Source organism: Mytilus galloprovincialis, chromosome 12 (genome assembly GCF_965363235.1).
Source record: "Mytilus galloprovincialis chromosome 12, xbMytGall1.hap1.1, whole genome shotgun sequence".
Lineage (NCBI taxonomy): Eukaryota > Metazoa > Mollusca > Bivalvia > Mytilida > Mytilidae > Mytilus > Mytilus galloprovincialis.
Genome location: NC_134849.1, coordinates 39,018,499 through 39,041,769, shown reverse-complemented (window position 1 = coordinate 39,041,769; position 23,271 = coordinate 39,018,499). Strand labels below are relative to the sequence as shown.

The following is a 23,271-nucleotide window of genomic DNA, read 5'->3' as shown; positions in this document are numbered from 1 at the left end:
ACAAAGACGACGAATTGTTAAGTCCCCTTTATCTTTTGTTATTTTCTGAACTTATCTTTCTGCGTCTTTACAATCCCTGTTTATTTTAAGAAGGTTTTATAGTACAAGGTTAAATTTTGTTTCTGTAGTATAAAGTTTCAACATCCGCATTGCATTAGCGAATGCCAATGGATAAGAAAGTGTGAATCTGAAGTTTATGTTTGTGGCATAAGATATAATACTGGCCGGTAAGATTTTAAAATTTATTATTATTGATATCTTCACCATTTGGTGATATATGTTCCATGGACAAATATTCTAATTATTTTCACAAATATTTGTTGTAATTAAATAACCTCGAAAACTGTAATAAATTTGCATATTTGCGTGTGAACTACTAAACATCATAATAATGAAAAAGACATACTTTGAAACAACAGATTACAACAAATTATTATGTTCATGTGAGTTTCTTTTTTCTTTTGAAATGTAAAATGTTATAAAAACCTGATGAGCTATTTAATGAATACTAAACAAAAGAAAACTTTACATTTTACATTATAATAACAAACTTGTTTACTCAACCAATAGCATTTATAGGGGTACAGTTTTCCGAGAAAGACATTTCCAAAAGAAATAATCAATTATTTTCTTTTCTTTTAAAGAACTCCCCAAATAAGCAACCTATCAATAGAGAAAACGAATGAAAACACAAGATCTACTCTCCTTAACTAAACCGTAAGATTAACGAGGAGCCTTGATTTGCCTTGCCAGTGACATGAAAAAAAAAATCTATAAAAAAAATTAATGGTGAAGTCCACGATTGTTATAATGATAATGTTATACTATATGTCAAGGAATAATCCTAACGAATTGAACAGTTAAAATACACAATTGGTGAATTTGGTATAAGACTCACTCGTAAGACTTTGTTTTATTCTTTAAATGTTTTATAATACTTTCCATTGTTTCATTTAGTTTAAACAACTTGGCTTCATTGTGTGGAAATATAAGAAACAATGTATTGAATGTACGCAAAAAACATATAAACTTCAACGTGTGCGTTATCTTCATTACACATGTTATACTATTATTCAATTAATTGATAACTTCTGCATAACAAATGCCTGTTCAAAGTCAGGAATATGTCAGTTGTTATCCATTAGTTTCAAGTGTTTGAGCTTTTAATTTGCAATTTGATTAAGAACTTTCCTTTTTGAATTTTCCTTGTAGTCAGTATTTTTGTGATTTACTGTTTACCATACTACATAACTCCCGGTTTATTGATAAGCGATAATTTTAAAAAGTCTGGTGCTGTTCAATTGTGTCTTCTTTTTTTCTGTTTCATGGACAAAATATTTTTTAAACCTATTTAGACACTATAAAATGTAATGATTATTATTCGACACACCACTAACATGGTGACCAACATATGTCATCGCATCACCGACGCTTATAAAACAAAACAATCAAATATACACAGTTATGACATTGTCCTGTGTGACTATAATTAGGCTTATGATTATGAGGTATTTGTAAATCTTTTTCTTTATTTTACTGAAACAAACCGAGTGCTTTTTCGGACTAGGGCCATTAAATTAAGTACATATACATGTTGTTTCATTGTTAATATGTAGAGTTTTTTTTTAAAGCCGAAGGAACAATTACAGAATACATAAAAGTGTAATATCATCGCATAATGCCTTCCACGTTTCAACGGTCCATTTTTAAAACTAAATAAAACTGATTGAAATAAAAACAACTAAAGCGAAAGTAATTAGATATAAAAGTATTAAAACATACATAATGTAGTTAGTGCTTATCTCAAGTGAAAGTATCGTTGTGATGATGACGCCAACCGTACAATTACAAAAACATGTTTTTGTTAGCAATATATCTATTCGAAGATAACAAGTATACAGTCAAAGATTTGATTAGCATGTATAACATATTTGCTGGTTCAGATTTTTTTTTTAAATAATGACATTTGACAAACCGGTATTTTCTTATTATGTTTCACATTGTTAAAAGCGTGTTTAAAGCAAAAATACCGAAATGCATTGTCAATACTTAAACTCACTTTTACCCCACTGAGACAAATCTCAAATGACATTTTGGAATATGTGACGTCAAGTATAATTGATCGTGATAATACGGAATACAAAAGTTTGTTGTTTCCTTTTAAGATTTTTTTTTTATAACAACTGATAAAAAAATTAAAGACATTTTATTGTACTGACTTAATCACTGTAAAGCTCTTCGTGCTGACCTGACATTAAGTCGTGATCAAGTCTGTATTAAAACAAAACATTCTTTAATCTAAATGTATTATAGATGTACAATAACATCGATGACTTAGTTCTAAATTATATATTGTTTTATATCACATATAGTTTAAAAAAAAAAACAAAAACAATCCACAAACAAAATATGATATACTGTTGTCGGCAAAGTGCTCGTAGATAAATGGTAAAGATAAGCTGCGGTTTATACTCAAATTTGTAACAACATCTTTTACGTAGTTACGACGTAATCAATTTACGTCCTTTAAATCAACAATGGTTTATAAATGAACTTAAAAAAAAGATTTTTATAAAAGATTGAGGTTCATTGAGACAACAAGAACTATCGAATATGAATTCAGAAAGGTAGATTTACATTGATATGAACTTCAAATAAAGGCAACAGTAGTATACCGCTGTTCAAACTCATAAATCCATGGACAAAAAACAAAATCGGGGTAACAAACTAAAACTGAGGGAAACGCTTAAATATAAGAGAACAACGACTTAACACTACAATGTAACTAACACACACAGAAACGGACCAAGACAAAATTCCACGAGAATAACAAATATAACATCAAAATCAAATACATGAATTTGGGATAGACAAGTACCGTGACACGTCTTATCGCAATGTCAATTTACACTCAAAAATAAGAGAAAACAAACGACGCAACGTTAAATTGTAACACACACAGAAACAAACTATAATATAACAATGGCCATATTCCTGACTTGGTACAGGACATTTTTAAAGGAAAATATGGTGGGTTGAACATGGTTTTGTGGCATGCCAAACCTCGCACTTTAATGGAAATGTTAAATATAACATAGAAATGACAACATAATATTACAGGACTACAATACAAATAAATAGGAAAACGTATTAGACAAAGAAACACATGATTAATGAATAACAAAAAGCATCAGATTTAAAATTTAATACGCCAAAAACGCGCCTCGTCCACACAAGACTCATAGTGACGCCCAGATATAAAAGATCGAAAGCGAAAAAAAGTACAAAGTTGTACAGCACTGAAGATAAAGAGTTGTAAAAGGTTGTGTGAAATACGGCTAAGTTTTTATGCTTGGGATAAGAACATCCTTATTATTTAGAACAATAAATGCTATTGCAAACAGTAAATTTTATCAAATGAATATAACAGATATACATAATGAAACTGAAGTATTAACTCATTACATAAAACAAACACGAATACATAATGAATGACCAACACAGAATAGACACATCCGACTCAGTCCAGGCCTCAACGCAGTAAATTATGAAAATGACGTCACATACGATGGTGAAAAGGCATTACAAATTACGTCACATGCGATGGTGAAAGGGCATTAAAAATTACGTAACATTGAAAATCAAAACAGTAATGGAGTATATTATTTAACTAAATCAAATGCAACGGATTAAAAGAATGACATGTTTTGGAGGTTGTATCTGTTGAAAATTTGAATATCCTTATTTCATTACTTACAGCAAGCAGTTGAAAGGTTATTTCGGTACCCCTTTTGAAATATGCCTTCATTATAATTGGAAAGTATAAAAACAGATACGCAATGTACATATGATGTCTACTTCGTGTTGGTAAACACATAAACAGACAAAAATGCAAAACAACACAAAAAGTACTCCGACAATCATATGCTAGCAACAAAAACTAAATACTTTCAAACATTTCACCCATAGCGTATTACATGACTGTAAATACAAATGTAGCTCATTTAAAAATCCTTTATATCCGAAACATGTTATTATGATTTGTTTAAAGTTTTCCTTGCTCGCAAATTTATTTTTTAGAACCAATTCTATGGGAATCATTAACCCTATAAATCATAATAAAATATTTGGTATGTCAGCCTAGCGTCTTGTCTACTTAAGGCCTATCAGTGTGTCCTTCTAGAGCCGGCGGACTACCTTATTAAAGATATGACGATATAAAGTATTCGAAACGAAATCAAATCCAACCAGTATGGGGGTAGAGATACCATCGTGTTTCTATTAATCATTACAAATAGTGTGTTGATGAGATGTTTACATATCTCAAATGATACGTTATTATGGTGCATGTTCACACTATACGGACTTCATATACATGAGTTTGCTCCTAACGCATAAACTGCCCCTACAAAGCTATGAGGAGGACATAAAAAAATGACACTCCGTAAATGGTACGAACACCATCACTTATTGGTTAATCCATATGATGTGTCTTTGTCAAAACTAACTACATTATAAATGTGATTTGTCATTACGTCGTCTGATCTTTTAATCAACTAACGTGACTAAATCCCGATTATGACTGTTTTGCTAAGTCTGAATTCGCATTGCTATAAGACCTGTCAAGGTACTTTTCTATCACAAATTCATGTATTTAGTTTTGATGTTATATTTGTTATTCTCATCGGATTTTGTCAAATGCCTCTACGTTTGTATTGTAAATCATATTTTTTCTGCTGTATTCGTGTGTTATGGGGAAGATAATTAATCAACCAGTTCATTTATTAGTTTTTAATAGCTAGATAATACAATTAATTATCTTATTACTACCACAATTTGATATTGATTAGTATTGTAATTTGCATTGTTATTAATAAATGTTATATCAGTCTTACAAATCTAATCTTGAATTCTATCCTAATTCTATCTTATGTTTGAGATTTTTTTTAGAAATTTAAATGTAACGTCACTTTGTGCGTTGAAGGCTAACTCGGCTGTGCCTTTTTTGTGCCTTTTTATGTTGTTTTATGTAATGTATCTGTTTGTATTCTGTATTTAATGACCACTTCGGTTTTATCATGTATATCTATTTTATAGTCATTTTATAAAATTTGCTGTTTGCAAAAATGTGAATTATTCTAAATAATAAGGATGATTTTATTCCAGGCAGAAAAACCTAGCCGTATTGGTCACAATTGTTTTGGAACATTTGGTCCTCAATGCTTCAGCTTTGTACTTGTTTTGGCTTTCGAACTTTTTTCATCTGAACGTAATGTTTAGTCTTGTGTGGAGGTTTTTGCATGACACAATATCTCACCATTTGTTTCTTAAAATGTCCTGTACCAAGTCAGGAAAATATTATAGTTCGTTTCTGTGTGTTACATTTAAATGTTGTGTTTCTGTTATGTAGTAGTTCTCGTCTTATGTTTGGTTCAGTTCTAATTTGTAACCCCGACTTTTTTTTTACTCAATCGATTGATAAATTTCGAACAGCGGTATACTACTGTTGCCTTTATTTCTACTAGTTTGATGAGATCAACGCATTCAATATAAAGGCATTGCTTACTTTGTTAAATATACCTAATTAACATTCATATTTTTAATCTAATATACTCCATATCGTATTAGATAAACACAATAGTGAGGGTCAGTCTTGTATTAATAGAACGTGTACATACAAGTATGTCTCCGCGCCATAATTGAACAATGGCGATTTTTTTTTGTGTTACTGTATAATACTGTGCTTTTGTATGATTGGATTGATAGTGTGCCTGAATTTATAGTGAAGGACTTTAGTTTGAGAATCATATTGAATGTAACATTTATATTAAAGGCCGCTACATCTGTAAGCACACTTATCCTATGTATGTGTTGTTTTATTTATAATGTAATTTATATTCATTTGAGCTGGTGAATTAGAATATAAGTGTTATTTAAATATATATTTTAAACAATGAACGAGTTTACCAAATATGAATTACATTTGTAATGTGTATACTCAATTGTATTTGTTTTCCTAAGTTATATAAGTGTGTAGTATCACCAAGTTAATGCACACAGAAGATTTTAATTTATTATTATCCTCAGTTTGGTTCTGTTTGATATGATATTACATCCCGTACACATTTTGTAAGCATATAAGAATTTGAATTAAAAATATGGTTAACAAATTATGAGAAGCCATTGTTAATCATTGAAGCAATACTTCATATATGCTTTTGGTTAATAGTAAAACTTGTAAAGTGTTTCGAATAAGTTTCTCTTTAGAAGAAGTAATCGAAGGTTTTCTGAGAATAACTGTCACTTTGATAAGTGAGACACTTGATATGAATTAAAACATAACGGCTCGCTCATGCATGATTACACTTTCCTAAAAATAAACGTGATAATATAGGAAACATGTGTTATTGATGTCTGAACTCACAGATATATAAATTTGAAAATGTGTAGAAAGCTGAGATCATATTTTGTATTAAAAAAAAATGGGAAAACAGGATATACTGTAACATATTGAAAAATATCTTTTTGGTTTGTCCAACACAGGTTCTACATGTTTTTCTCTCCTGTATTGTTCAGTCATTCAATTTTGAATGAGCACACTTGTCATGCTCATCAAATTCATGGTTAATTGGATAATACATTTTTAATGGTATCTATGCACCGTTACCAACTATACATTTAATAACATCACATTTACCTTTTGAATACATACAAACAAGTTTATCGTACATTGTCACAGACTATTTTTTCTATAAAAGGAATAAATATCATATATATTTGCCACATACAACTAACTTCAAACAAAGTTTTAAATGTTTTCGACGTCATATTCTTTTCATGTCGTAGCCACGCTATAATGGGTTTATCATGCCCTGTTTACTTTTGTTCTTGTTTACACTTATGTAACCATGTTTCAACAAAATATACTAAAAGAGGAAGAATACTACCCGTTTTATGAGGATATGCAACTGTCAAATAAGGATATGTTTTTTTTTATATCATTGATATTATTAGACTAGTGTTTCATTTATAAATACAAACACGAATTTGCATTCTTTGCAGTTAAAATTTCATCTCCTCAAAATCTAAGGAAAGCGTGCATATTCAACGATATTGTATATAAATGTATAAGCCAATATACTGATTTTAACAACTGTAGTAGTGTATATAAAAAGGTACATGTGGAATAAATGCCAACGAGACAACTGTCAACACGAAATCAAAATGACACAGACATTAACAACTATAAGTCACCGTAAGGTCTTTTGATATAGTAACTTGATTTGCATTTTTTTCTTCTTCAGTTTATTGTGATTAAACATGTTCAGTATGAAAATTCGTTCAAAGTATTAAAACACATTAGAATAAAAACAGAAATCAATATCACAGTATAGAACATATTTACTACTAGACAGTTACCAATTTACAAAGAGTATTCGACCTAAGTATAGCGTAGACCTTTTCTGATTAATACCCACAAATCATTATATAATCAATATTATTATTGTAATAAATCCATTTTCTGAATCTGCTGCTTTAATGCACGAATCTAACAAAGTAGTATGCAAAACGATATGAAATGTGTATAACCAGTATCGTGTATATAACACAAATGAATGAAAGTTGCAACTCTACATTATCATTATGATTGGAGGGGTTCAATTTCCGTTCATTCAAAGGGTAACATTTGTTAAATAGGGAATTCCTACGAAAGCCGAGAAGGCTCATCTATAATTCAGAATTCAGCATTCAGAATTCGGCATTCAGAATTCAGAATTCGGAATTCAGAATTGGGAAATCATTTTTATCAAGTGTTATAACATACATGTTGTAATAATTGATATATGTTTTAGTTGTGATATGAAAATTGTATGCCTGTCTTTATGTTAACTACTCCACCTTATATAAATAGTTTATATCCATTTTGTTGTCCAAAATATAATCTATAGTGGGGGTTCTTTTCGCCATATCTTTGTGCTTTTGCCGTTTTGGAATCTACCCCTGTAGGTCTCTGGTTCAAAAAGTCCCCCTCATCACCGTCCTAACATACACCACTACGTTGTTTTTCAATCCTAGTTTCAAAGTCTATTAACTCCCTCAAAATATGTCCATTACACGATAATACAAATACTACCTATCCCCACCCCCGAATGTATCATGTTCGAAAAAAAGAAGAAGCAAACAACCGTTTAACGTCATATTAATCAGTTCTTCTTCACCATAGATGCGAATCCAGGTGGATATTTTCACTGTAAAACGAAAAAGATGCAAATCAGATAAAGATATTTTTTGCAGTACTGACCTTAGACTAAGCATCACTTTATCGGACTCGTATCTAAAACTATTCATCTGTATTTTGTTGCAGGTTTCATACTCCCCAAGTAATTAACCCTCTTCAAAAGTCAACACATTGATGTTGACTCGAATTAATCCGACAAATTTTCCAGCAATTGTTTATAAGACTAAGGTAGCTCCTAAGTCAGAATCAAAGGTAATAAAAAGTTTTTGTAACGATGACAAGAGGTGTTAATTACAATTGGATCTACTGAACATCTGAAAAGAAGAGATGACAAACAAAACATGAGGCTTTATTTTTCTCACCTTGGTCTATGTGCTGCAGTGCATATTAAACAAAGGACACTCAAGAACTATATAGGCAAGAATATAAAGAATAAAACTGCCAAATGTCCTAAAAATTACCAATCAGGGAAGTAATCAAACAGCCGGTTGTCCGATGCGTGTGAAAATTTCAGCGGTAGATAGATCTTGATGATTAAGTTTCAGAGATATAAGCTTAACTGTTTTTTACCCCCTTTTCCATTTTTAGCCATGACGGCCATCTTGGTTGATGGGCGAGGTTTTCAGATACATTTTGCTAAACAACATTCCCTGAGGATGGTTCAGGCTAAGTTTGGTTTAATTTGGCCCTAAAGTTTCTGAGGATAAGAATTTTGCAAAAGATTACAAAAATGTACAAAAAAATTGCAAAAAAAATGACTTCAAAGGGCAATAATCCTTATGGGGTCAATTATTGAGAATGTGTATCTCCAAGGAACTGAGACAAATATCCAGCAAATATCCAACATGAGGCGAGTAATGGGAATAAAAACGGACAAATACAAATAATATGCAGAATGGAGTTGGTCATTTTAGAAAAGTTATAGTAGATGCATTGTCGGTAAAATGAGCTGTCGGGAGTAATGGGTTGTCGGAATAATTGGATATCGGAATAATAGTTGTAGGACTAACGCAACGTCACCTTGCCTGCTCCTATCAGGCAAAATATAATGCAAGGTTGCACAGATGTTTTAAAGTTAAAAAATCGTTTTTGAGTTATATTGTCCGAAGTGTGGACGACGGACGGACGGACACTGACGGTTATACAACAATACCGTAATAGTGTTTTTTTTAAACGCACATATACAAACATTTGATCCTTTAAAATCTAATTTCTTCAATTTCTTCAGCTATTTCAATTTCAACTATTGAAATCTATCATCGTTTTTGTGGAATCTAAATTTTACATTTTTGAAGATATTTTTAAGAAATTCTGATACGTTTAAAGATCATTTGTCCGTGCCCTGATCACTGTACCGGATAACGCGCACGGATGAGTAATGAATAGTATCTCAATTTGTAAAGCCTCGGTCGCACCTTACAGGATAGCACGAACGGACGCCTAACGGATGAAAATAAAAGTTGTCCGTTGACAAAATTGTTACCCGTTGGGAGTCCGTTGATGTACTGACCGAATAAAAGGGACGTGTAACGGATGCCTAACGGACACACACCGGATATGCAACGTACGAGAAACGGAAACGTACCGGACAGAACGGATGTCGAATGTACATCCAACGGACGAGTACCGCATAAAACGGACACCTAACGGAAGCGTACCTGATAAAACGGATCAACAATATATACGGACAAATTAAAGGCGACAATAATAATACATGTACATCGCATAAATATTCAAAATGTTTAGGTGTAACTGGGTCCGTGTAACACTTATCAATTCAAAGTTTTAAAAAGTTTTGAAATTTTAGATTTTTGGAATTTTGATCAAATTTTTAAAATATCAAAATTTCAAATTGTGTTAAAGTTTTGAAATTTTGAAATTTTAACCAAATTATCAAAATATCAAAATTCTAAATATCGTTTAGAAATTTGATAGTTTAGAAATTTGATCAAACTTTTGAAATACTAAACCTAACGCGCAATTTTGATTATTTCACTTTTTGAAAGTTTGATTTTTTAAATGTTTGCTTAAAATATCAAAATAGAAAAGGGGCAATAAGAGGGATTCCTGTAAAAAGCAAAACGAAATAAAAGCGGAACGAAACGAAACAATATGAATTAAAAACATATTGATACTTAAAAGTTTATGTATGAAATAAAACGGACATTTGTAAGCGGTGAAAAATTGGATGACAAAATTAATATTTCTTAGAAGATAATCTATTTAAAAACCAGAGTACGGCTCTGATATTGACCATTTTACCTGCTGGTTTTATGATACTGAATGCATGGTGTTCTAATTAAGGTTGTGCTAGTCCACAGTGTGGGAGGTTTTTAATATAATCTTATTTACGCTGAAATTAAGACGGTACTAAGATCCAATATCAGCAAATTGGAACCAAGATACTGTTACAAGGTATCTACAAAAACTCATCATAGATGGATACCAGAATATAAATTTTGCCGGTTTTTGCGCCAGACGCGCGTTTCGTCTACAAAAGACTTATCATTGACACTCGAACCAAATGAAGTTACAAAGGCAAATAAAGTCAAATAAAATTGAAAAGGCCAAATAAAGTAAAAACTTTTAAATCCAACGTATAGCTCTGGTTTTGTAAAAGTTGAAACCTTTCATATCATATATATATAAACGTATACCATAAACATTATTTTCACGAGCATTCATATGTATTTAATAGTTACCGCTGTACTACATTAAGCACCCAACTTGCATTCATGTTTATGTACTACATTAGGCACCCATCTATCCAGTTGTAGGTGCCGGCATTTTGAAAGTTGAAAATTGTGTTCAAAGTTTCTATCAGCGATAAATGGTAATCTTCTGGGGAACTAATATTTAGATAGTCCCTGTTTTTTCACTTGATACTACCACTAGGGGCTTCGATAATGGCACATTAAAATATTCTGATCCCTAATTTGATGATATAATATTATGTGCCAGCAGAGGACAAAAGAAAAATTATCCATGCCTTTTAGTGTTAAATTTTGAACCAGACAAGTTGATTAATAGCGATGAAAAAAATTGTTAGTGCTTCTACAAAACAACCTCACCCCACTTTTAAAGTTAAATGGTTGCTACCTTAACGAAAACGTTTGGACTGGTTATCATACACGTAGATCCATTATAGGTTCTAAATCAACCACTGTTTTATAATAGTAAACAAAAGGAATAGATTTTTTTGTATTAAAGGGTATTATTGTCCCGTATTTGCATTTTGTTATTTTAGTATTTTTAAGTAATCGTACGACAATCGACTTTGAGCAAACTAAAAGTACACATGTACATCCAGTCAGAATGGGGCGTACAAAGAGAAGCCAAACTGTCAGCTGCATGATGGATTTTTTCCATTTTTGGCCGTACACCAATGTTGCTCTCGAAAAACTAGTACAATGTAAAACGCTGAATTTTAAGTAAAGAATTCACCGACGGAACGCTGAAACTGAAATTTGAAATTCAAGAAAAATAAGAACGAAACAATTAAAGAGGTGTCAAGTTGACCAATGTGAAGTTAAAACATATTTAAATCCATCTATAAGGGTAACTTTGTCCTCGGAAGTTGAATCTTACGTTTCTTCGTAATTTGTATGTAAACAACATATTTTAAATTATCGATTTTTTTTTGTTGCCAGTGAAAAATATTTCATGAATGTTCCGGAACAAATTAGCAATAAATGCATCAGGGAGAGAGTGTGCATAATGAAGACATATAAAACCTTTCAATTAGTTTAGTTGAGGTCTGAAGCTGGCGGATGATAGTAACTGCGAGTCTTATATATATTGTAGTCCTTTGTTATTTTATTATCATTGTCATGTTCATTAGTTTCTTAGTTTGTTTCCTATTTTGACATAGGACTTGTATTACCTATTAAAGTGCGTTTTACTGTTCGTATTATTGTGTGTTTTTCATTCTTTATTGGATAGAGGTATAAGAGGAGTGTTGTGATCTCACGAAACATGTTAAACCCCGCCGCATTTGTTCGCCTGTCCCAATCCAGGAGCCTCTGTCCTTCTAAGTCTTGTATGATTTTGATTTTAGTTCATTGTTATATTTCGGAGTTTAGTATTACGTCTATATTCACTGAACCAGTACACTTTTTTGTCTAGGGGCCAGCTGAAACACGCCTAGCACAACTTTCATTGCGACGCTATATATTAAGTATTCCTTCCGTATCATTTCTTGGAACTGAAATAAATCATAAAAGGCAATATAATATCATCATACAATCGATAAACAAGAAAGGAAAACGTTTTAAGTTGTATGCGACCGAAGCGATTTTTCTGGATCTACCTTCATTAGAAACGTCAAAAAGGCGAATAATACTATATGGTTTACTGCGAGTTGGTCATTTTTCACTGATATTTCTAAATGTTGGGCACTGGGAACACAAAATAGCTTTTAATTATTTATCTCAAACGCTAAACCTTATATAAGAGATTTAAATCAACGTAGTTGATTCCGGTTTAAAGAGGTTTAATTATTATTTTTTTTTGATAGATGCACAACCTTAAAATTTCAGGATACTGTTATCCCATGTGATGTATAATATGTTTCATAAAAAAAACCGACTTCTTCTTTTCATTATTTATTTTGTTATTAAGAATGATTTGATATATGTCATGATATTTATTCATAACTAAGAATAGTTCTTATCAGAGCCGTGTTTACATCATTGATTACAGGTACCCCTCTTGTCGCCCCTTTATATTTTTGATATTTTAAGCAAGCATTTAAAAATTAAACTTTCAAAAAGTAAAATAATCAAAATTGCACGTTAGGTTTAGTATTTTAAATGTTTGATCAAGTTTCTAAAATATCAAATTTATAAACGATATTTAGAATTTTGATATTTTAATAATTTGGTTAAAATTTCAAATTCCAAAACTTTAACACAATTTGAAATTTTGATATTTTAAAACTTTGATCAAAATTCCAAAAATCTAAAATTTCAAAACTTTTTAAAACTTTGAGTTGATAAGTGTTACACGGACCGTAACTGGTTTTAGTTTATTCTTCAAAATACAGCAAAAGGTCAGTGGCTGACCTGAATAAGAGCTGCTTGATTGTGAAGAATCGCCCTTACCCTAAGGTCGATTATGAATAATAAGAATTCATGAACCTTAAGAAATCTGACATACCAATAATTGGCATTTCCGACGCAAAATTTTCAATTGGCATTTATCCGTTTCAGATCCGTTCATCATCCGTTGTATCCGTTATACGTTTGTTCGTGTCCGTTCATATCCGTTAAGCTCCGTTATTCATCTGGTGTACCCTTAAGTATATGTTGACGGCCGGTGAAGTCCGTCCTGTCAGGTGGACAATTTGGAGCATGTTAAAAAGAAAAATATTGATTACAAAACTTAATTTTTTATTAAGTTAAATACAGTCAAGTCAAAATTTAAGATACGTGATGTGGGAAATGAAAATTATCACCGCATGTGTTACTGTATGTCAATCAACTGTTTCAAATAAACATTTCCCGCGCGTGCCTCCCTACACACTCGTCATGACAGTATCATAAATTAAAGTACAAGAACAAATATTACTGGTTATATTTAAAAAGTTATTAACTATTTATTATCAATTATAAGTTTAAAAAAAAAAAAAACATCTTTATATACAAGTCTGAGAAATAAATTAAATAGATAATTTTTTTTTTCCTTTTTCTACAGACAATCATTTATATATATAGCATGATATGTTCAAAGACTGTAATATCTATAATATGTGTTCTGTATTTTTTTTGTGAGGGTCTCAAGGTAGATTAGTGAATGCTAATTGAGTCACATTCTTTAAATACAGTAATTATTATTATTATAAGAGCTAACTTTCAACATGTTCAACAGCGACCGACTTCAAATTAAATACACGATAAAGATAAAGATAAGGAATACACAGGTTATTTACTTGTCAGATTATAGTATTAGAACCTTGAGAATTTGCTGGTTTAAGATAAACATACATAATGACTTTAATAGTTCTGTAATAATTAAATTGATAGGCTATTATGATCGGTCATCGCTTTCCGTTTGTATAGTGAGTGTCATTTAAAACGCAACACCAAATGGAACATTATTTTGTCTAAAGATTGAAACAATTTATCTCTCATGAAATATATCTGTAGCTATGTGAATACCAGGACTTTATGAAAAATATTTGTTCAGGGAAGAATATATTATACCATGGAAGTAAACATCCATGCTTATACTTAAAAAACTAAATGGTCTCGTTGTTAACATGCTTGTCCGAGTACAGAATGTCGTAAGTTCGTACCTTTGTCCGCTGATGAATCAAAAGACTTTGAAATTGGTATCCGGCTCAACATATCGGACAAACGCAAAGCAGAGTTTATTTATCATTTATTCACATGTTCACATCAGGAATATGCATATAGTTTATTTGCTTCTGTACGTTAAGCAAAATTTATTCACTCACTCGTTAAACTATTATGATCGATCCAAATGAATTAAGAAACATGTGCAATACCCAAGGTTATTATTTTTTTGTTGCTGTTATTATAGTAGATAATGGAGTAACTGTAATAAAAGTTTCAAACTTGTTGTTGCGTTTTTGTATGTACTCAGTATTGTGTAAGTTTGCTTCCACCACACTAACTTGACATCGTGAGAAATTGATATCGCCTTTCTCAGCAAGATATGTACACGTTCTTATCACGTCAGTGGAAAGGGGATTGCAAATAAATATAGGATATAATATATCTCTGAACTTTTTTTTCACAATCAAACATCTTTCCGAGAAAACGTTTCACGGAACTAGTAAATTCCCTCCAGAAACATGCGTTTATACGGGTGTTGCTAAACGGCGGAAACGGAAACGGAACGGAAAGAGAAACGGAAAGGAACACGGAAAGAAATATTTCTATGGATAGAATATAAGGGGGAAATGGAAAGAACTACAAAAATCAATAACGACTGAATTAACAAAATCACACAACAAGTATGTCGACATTTCATCTAGGTCTGTGTGCATCTAAACAATCATGGGAACTCTCCAACATTATAGACTTGAAAGTTGAATAAACCATGCCAAAAATCACTCTATCTTTACTTTTTAACCCAAAACACAAGACATGATTAAAAAAGGCGACATTTAAGGGCAATCAATACTTGAAAAAAGTCTTCTTACTATAACGAAACTTTGACTTGTATGTAGATCTTATCTTGTTGATCATTTTTTTTTAAAGGTTTTAGCAATCTTTTAAATACGGGTTTCAAGATAATTGGCATAAACCAGTCATGAATACCGGCGGAATACCTGAGCAGATATTTATGCATTTGCGCTAATTATCTATAACATGCATTACCTAAAAGATTATCATAAAGTATGATCCAACATAATGCGTAATCAGATAAATTATTATAATATCATTAATGCTTTTCTTAAATATCCCAGTTACAATTATGTGGCGTCTTTAATGATTGCGCCAAAACATCGATTAAGACACGTTACAGACATATTAATATTATGTTTTGAAAAAGCGCCATATAAACTTAAATTGAACAGTTACAGGAAACCAGATAAAACTCAATGTTGGATTTATTCATTCTTATGCTTCCGCAAGCAACTGCCGCAAGAACGTAGTGAAGTATATAGTGAGTATAGTGAGTGATTTTCATGGGTATCCATAGGCGGATCCAGGGGGAACCTGGGGGGCCCGGGCCCCCACCTTTCGTGGGAAAAATTTGGTTGATTATATAGGGAATCATTGAAGCATGACTGGAGCAGGCCCCCCCCCCCCTTTAGGAAAAGTTCTGGATCCGCCACTGGTATCTATCAAGTTGGATGTAGAAAATGCATAACCTCAGATTTAAAAAAAAATTACCACGGACGGAGAACATATCAATCTATTAGTTCAGTAATTTTCGTGTCTGTCCTTCCATTATGTGACTCAGAAAAAATTCCAAAAATTGTATCGAAAAGAGAAAATCGAGTGCACCTTTTTATGTTAGGGCGTGTTTGAGGTGTATATTTTGTCTTTAAAACGTACAAATCAAGAGTATTTGATATATCATCTCGCTTCAGATTCTATCATTTTTATATATTAAAGCTCTAGGTTGACTTTATAACATAAAAAAATCACAGTACGAAAAGATGAAACATATGGGTCAAGTGAATTACCTATCTAATGAATCACAAAAACAGAGTAGGTGTGTTCGAATAGCTATATTTTTACTAAAAGTACTTGACGACAGTCTTTTAGGTTGGATGATGAAAATGCATATCTTCGAAAAAATATTATTTTTTGTGTGTGATAACTAGGGTTTATAATCCCCAAGCACTGATTTTTTTTAGTCTGCCCTTCCTCGAAATATTTAATTGGAATTTTTTTAAATGTTTAAGAATTTTCGAAAATTCCACCTGACAACTGATCAGACAATAGTTTTAAGTTGAATCAATGCAGACAAGATCATTAACTGGTGCTCATTAGCTAATAGATACATTTGTCTTTTAAAATACAACTGACATATAAGGATGGTAATGGTGCTATGTGGATAAATTTATCGGTTTTCAAGAGCAAAATTGGAAGCGCGTCATCCCTACAATGGCTTCCATTTCTACGATTGAGAAAATGAACTGGCGTAATGGGGAGATAATTTTGACGAAGTAGATTCCTGACTGTATGTAGATAAAATAACAACAACAACAAAATGTTAATTCTCTCTTTTCCGTTTTTCCGTTTCCGTTCCGTTATCCGTTTCCGCCGTTTAGCAACACCCGCGTTTATACAAGGGCAAATGACAAAAAAGGGGTTGTAGTTAGACTCATAGGCATGTAATATAGTATTGAGAGAGAGAAAGCCCAAAGCTAGAACAGTGCTGGAATCCGTGTCACCTGTTTGTCGCCTTGCTTTTTCCCCTTAAATAATCCCTTCCAAATTATAGATATAAACTATATGGAGGTCCGTATCTACATGTCAAAATACGGATAATTGAGAATACTTTTTTTACAAAGTTGTGCCAGAGAAATTATCTTTCGATCATGAAAAAGCTTTTACTACCCCAGTTTTTTGTAATTCTATATTTAATTTCAACGCTTATCGGATTTTCGCTTTTTGTTCGAAATAAGATATTTTCGGGGTTTGATGAACATGCATGTTTTTAGAGAGTAAATAAAGACAAGGAATATAAACAGCGTAGTACAGTAAACACACAAAGTTGAAATGAAAGCAAACCCTCCTATATAGATTATGCCATGGACAAATAAATATAATTTCTTTATATAAGAAGGAGTGTAGATGATATAAAGACAGGTATTAAATTTTCATATCACAATGAAAACAAATAGTAATTATTACAATAATAACTCAGTTTATAACATTATAAAACGAATATTTCCGAATTCTGAATTCCGAATTCTGAATTCCGAATGTTGAATTCTGAATTATAGGTGAGCCTTCTCGGCTTTCGTAAATTCCTCCACCATTCTTAAAACATAGTTTAATGAAAAAATGGTCCTGGTGAAACATGTAAAACTTATTTTCTACTATTTTTGCAACAACAAAAGGCTGCCAATACAGACGCAAGATATATAGAATGCATTTTTAGCCTCAAAGATTAAAACGTAAACTGGAAGTGAAACATGTAAATGGGAACTGACATTATCCAAAATTTACAAACGATGTCATATCAACTTTTGTTTCTCTCTTCCATACACAAATGTTTTACAGAAAACTCGTTTGATTAACGTAAGATATCTGCTCTTTATAATGGAAGCTACACAAAACCATAGCTTCTTTGCTAGAAATTTGACGCATTCGTGTACTATGGTACTGATATATTTCTAGAAATTATTTTGTTTAAACATGGATGAGTACATTACCTATGTTCTAAGATAGGCTAGTGGTTAAGAGTGAGTAGTGGGTACAGTTGTATGTTGACATATAATTGTTAACTTCTACGTAATTTGGTATATGCTTGAGAGATCTCATTGACATGTATACCACATCTTCTTATTTCACGTAGAACGATCGCATAATCAAATGAGAGAAGAAAAATGTTCGATAATTTGAAATAGTTTTCGAAAAACATAAGATGGGTTGCAATCTTTTTTTCTGTGCTCTTGTCAAACATAGAACAACAATGACTCAAATAAATAGTTTTAAATTGATTTATGATCAATTTATTTTCTAACATGTATGCATTTTCAAACGAAATTAAGTACAAATTCTTTTATACAATCAAAACCATAAAATGATAAATAAGAAAAAAAAGCTAGAGCTTAAAATATTATTATTCTTTTTTTTAAATGGAGTGATATATACTTTTATCAATGGTAGATATAAAATAAATTAAATAATACGTATATTGTAATGTAGTAGTATTAGAAATATAATGACTTTTTGTATCTCCTACATGTTATTTTTATGTAATAAATGTATACATGTAAATCATTTAATAATGTACTTATTCAATAACGCATGCATAAAAAATTGTAATATTTCAATTCAAATAATTTTTAACTCTTCAAAAGTATACAGAAATAATTAATAAGCAATATAATTGTCAAACATCTAATCTTTTATTTTAGTGATTTTGTATTTAATTTGTTGCATAGATCAAATGTGTTCGTTCAGTGTATGTGCACTTGTTTGTGTTAATATATCTTTTGATTGAGGTAAACCATTTCAATTGCTATTTTATAGTGTATCTTTTTCTGTTGAGATTTTCACTATGGTTTCAGGTAAGGGTGATGTTAGTATCTATCAATACCTTTTAAACCCGCTGCATTTGTTTGTCCCTGTCAAAAGTCAAGAACCTGATTTTCAGTGTTTGTGGTTCGTTTATGCGGTTCATAAAATGTAATGAACCACATTGGTTATATCTAATGGTTTAATCTTACAAAGTGTGACTTGTATGGAAAGTAAAACTCATACAATATATTTGTATTACTGTATATTCTTTTCAGGAATGATGAAGGGACTAATGTGTCTGTTGTGCATAACAGGACACATATGCTTGACCAATTGCCAGGTCACAGGTGAGTATAACTAAACAGGATATTTATTCATTAATGTACCGTAGGTGTATCGTATCATCACTTTTAATTGCTACATTATATGCTTTGAACCTCATAAGTATGTCCATAAGAACGAAATAGGAGGTTTAAAACCCGTTCAGCACGCGCAGATGTGCAGAATTATGAATATATTAACTTTGATCAAGCGTTATTACTAATTTATTTTCCGAAGAGAATCAATATGTTCAAACTGTTAGGGAGATGTTGTTCTGCATTATATTTACTAATCCGAGAAGTTACTGAGCACTACTCAATTGAATGCAAATGAAATAGCTTTCCACAGTGATGTTTTTTTCTGCTCAAACTTGAAAGTCCTTTTGACATATTGCATTGTTGTAACATCTTAAAAATTACGTGTTTCAAATCTGACTATACCAAACTCCTGATTGATTGAAAAAAAAGTACTTTCTTAATAGATTTTAATCAGTAACAAGCTGATTGACTTTAAGAGACAGAATGCTTACCTCATCTAAAAAAAAAGTGATGATGATTTTGAGCAAATTAATAAATAATTGAAAACATACATATTATTATATCAAATATCGATCTTCATCATTAGTCAATCATACATCTGAGAGATAATTTCACTTGTTCTTGCCTTATATTGAAATTTTCTTCACCATTCGGTTTTCAATACTTCTATCCTGTTGTATTTAGAACACTGTCTAACTGTATTTGCATTTATCTATGTTGCTATTTCACGAAGATGCATCAATCATATATTAAGATAAGAGACACTTCTTCAATGAACATCTATCCTAAAAGCCTGGTATGAAAAAAAGTATATCTGAAATGAAAAATCTTAAGTATAAAAAGTACATTCTTTGAATTATCCATCAATAAAACACACATGTTAGTTGCTTTGTAAAGCACGGAGGTGAATAATTTCTATTTAGCAAGTACGTCGACTTAAAATATGTTGAACACACTTATGTGTCAGATATCATGAGTATTTTTAATTCGGTCTTATCCTGATTATTTAAAAATTCACCGAAGATAATTCATATGTTCTAACTGTTGAGGAATTAATTTCCTCGTTTGAAATGTTTTACATTTGTCATCATCGGGTCTTTGTTAGCTGACTATGCGGTAAAGACTTTGTGCATTGTTAAAGGTAATACGGTGTCCTTAGGTTATTGATTTTTTTTCTGGGATTTGGTCTTTTGTTGAAAATTGCCTCTTTGGCAGTCAAACTACATCTTCTCTATGTTACACCCTTTGTTATTGGTATTTAGAATGGAAGATTACACAACTACAAGTTGTATCACTTATGGTGGTCAATATCATGTTGAGATACACAAATTTATATTTCAAATTTCAGGTGATCTACGCATAATTGGTAGTTCTCAAGAAAATAAAGGACGTTTAGAAATTTTTAAACTTCACGAATGGGGAACTGTGTGTGACGATTTCTTTGGTGATGTTGATGCTACAGTAGCTTGTCGACAACTTGGTTATTGGTAACTATATATAAACAATCTTTCCCTGTCTCTCTCTCTTATGATGCTTACTACGTTAAATATGACAACAATAAAGATGTTCTTCAGAAGACGGTGTATTAACACTGCTTCGTTTTTCCTTACTAAATGTTGCATTGGTTTTTAATGTTGCATTGCGTGTCAGGATGGAACGCTCTGAAATATAAATATTGATGATTGAGTGTATGTATCTTTACAATAAAGATCTTTAACACTACTGTATAATTACAATGCATTGCGATGTGTTATTCATACCAATATCGCAAAGATGAAAATTGCCTTCTAGTCTAAAATGACATAATTGCAATAAGTGCACGCAATAATTTCTGAATTTACAGTATTTTCCTCTTTTTTCACAACCAATTGAACTCAGTAGAAAACACGGGAGCTATCAACTGCGTCAAGTATGTAAATAATGCAATAATCTTGTATTTATCTGGCCATATCATATGACAAAACACCAGAAAGCACATGTAACACTACAATTATCTAGAGAAAAAGCCGTATCAAGTACATGTTATTATATGTTTAATATGTAATCAAAGATAAAGTGCATAATATAAAAACACTTTTTGTATTATATACATCTAAATATGTGGATTACCTTTGAGTATTATTTATATGATTTACTTCGTTTTGTTGAAATGTTTTAGTCTTTTGGAAAATGTCGAGTGTTCTGTATTTAGACACTTCTTTGAAGAATTATGTTTTGCATGTACACGTATGCATGTGTTATCCAACGATATTATAGGTTTAGACGCGCGAAGTACGACGGTCACGCTGAAGTGCAACGGTCACGCTGAAGTGCGATGTTTTTTTATCGAAATACGATGGCACTTTTGCTGAAGTCCGATGATTTTGCATGACGTTTTAATATTATGATGATTACAAATACAACGTTACATCAAATACAATATCACATCAAATGCAACATTGATTGAAAGCAGGAAAAAAAGATTTTGTAGATCAAGTTTGTTTGCGAACAAAGGAAAGGAAAAATAAAATAACAATCGATTCGAGACTTGAACAGTTTTGAGCAGTACAGGAGGAGATTACAAAACTATTACAAATATTATCAGCATGGTCAAACGGAAAATTCTGAGGAACAAATCGACACAAAAGATGAATTAGGTTTACATATGAGCTAACCACTGTTCGGAAGTATGACATAAACCTTTTATACGGCAAATAAAATGATTCAAATATTTTTGTTGACTTCTTTTCAGTTTTTGATGGGAAACATGACTAACATACAGACCTACACGCTGAATCATATTATGTTCACCCTTGAACACCCTACTTTCTGATTCCATACTACATGTACTGATTAGAGAATTATCATTAATAGACTTAAACACATATATATTTAAAATTCTTTGGTTTAACCTAAACAGAAATGGAAAAATCTTTTAAATGCGAAATGAGAAGCTACTTTGGTCAAATCTGAATGATGTTATTTCATTTAAACAGCCCAATCATGTATATATAATTTTACTTGAATTCACAGGTAGTCCAGTGTACTTTAGCGTAACCACCATCACACTTCAGCGTATATATTAACCGGTTAGCGTCACAAAATCGCCATGCATTTCAGCGTGGGCCATCGAACTTTACCATGCAAGTCACGGTTCTGAGTACCATTGCGGTTCCGGGTTATATATACATGACGTTGACATGAAATGGGACAAGGGAGACCAAAAATTACAAACTTTTATAACAAATGCTAACAATCAAAACCCTTTCATCAAATTCACCCATGAAACATCTAATTCCACCATAAACTTCCTTGATACATCTAGCACCCTCTCTGTAGGTATAATAAACACAGATAAATACTCTAAACCTACAGATACTCATCAATACTTGTCGCCTGAAGTTGCCATCCTCCACACTGCACGAAGAGCATTCCATACAGCCAAGCTCTCAGAATAAGGCGAATCTGCTCCTCTGAAGACCTGCAAAACAACGTCTGGGGCAGCTCAAAGGACATTTGAAAAGAAGGGGATATAAACACAAAAACATCAAAAATAGTTTTCGAAAAGCGGAATCCATCCCCAGAAGCAGTCTGCTAACTTACAAAGATAAACAGAAAAGTAAAAGAATCCCATGTGTGCTCACCTACCATCCATGCCTGAGAAATAGTTTCAAGACCATTCGTGATCATTGGACAGCAATCGAAAACATTCGAAGTTATCCAAAATCTTTCCTGAGCCTCCCATGATTGCCTTCAAACAACCTAACAGCCTGAGAAATATACTTGTCCGTGCTGACCTTTCCAAACCTAAACATACTGTAGATAATTGCCAGCCCTGTGGGGATAAGCGCTGCAAATGTTGCAACCAATTGCAGCATTCATCAACATTTCACAGTAAGACCACATAAAAGACATACAAGATCTTCTGCAATGTCAACAGCTCAAACGTGATTTACGTTCTTGAGTGTCCTAGATGTGGTCTCCAATATGTTGGTGAATATATGCAGCCATTTCACAAACG

The 23,271-nt window shown here is 31.8% G+C and overlaps 1 long non-coding RNA gene across 1 annotated transcript; it reads left to right on the top strand.

Annotated features, from left to right (window-relative positions):
- The first annotated feature begins 101 nt into the window (after positions 1-101).
- LOC143054811 (uncharacterized) lies at positions 102-20,755 on the top strand. The gene is made up of 3 exons (XR_012971826.1): positions 102-227; positions 19,188-19,259; positions 20,620-20,755. It is a non-coding gene; the product is annotated as an uncharacterized LOC143054811 (long non-coding RNA).
- The last annotated feature ends 2,516 nt before the right edge of the window (positions 20,756-23,271 follow it).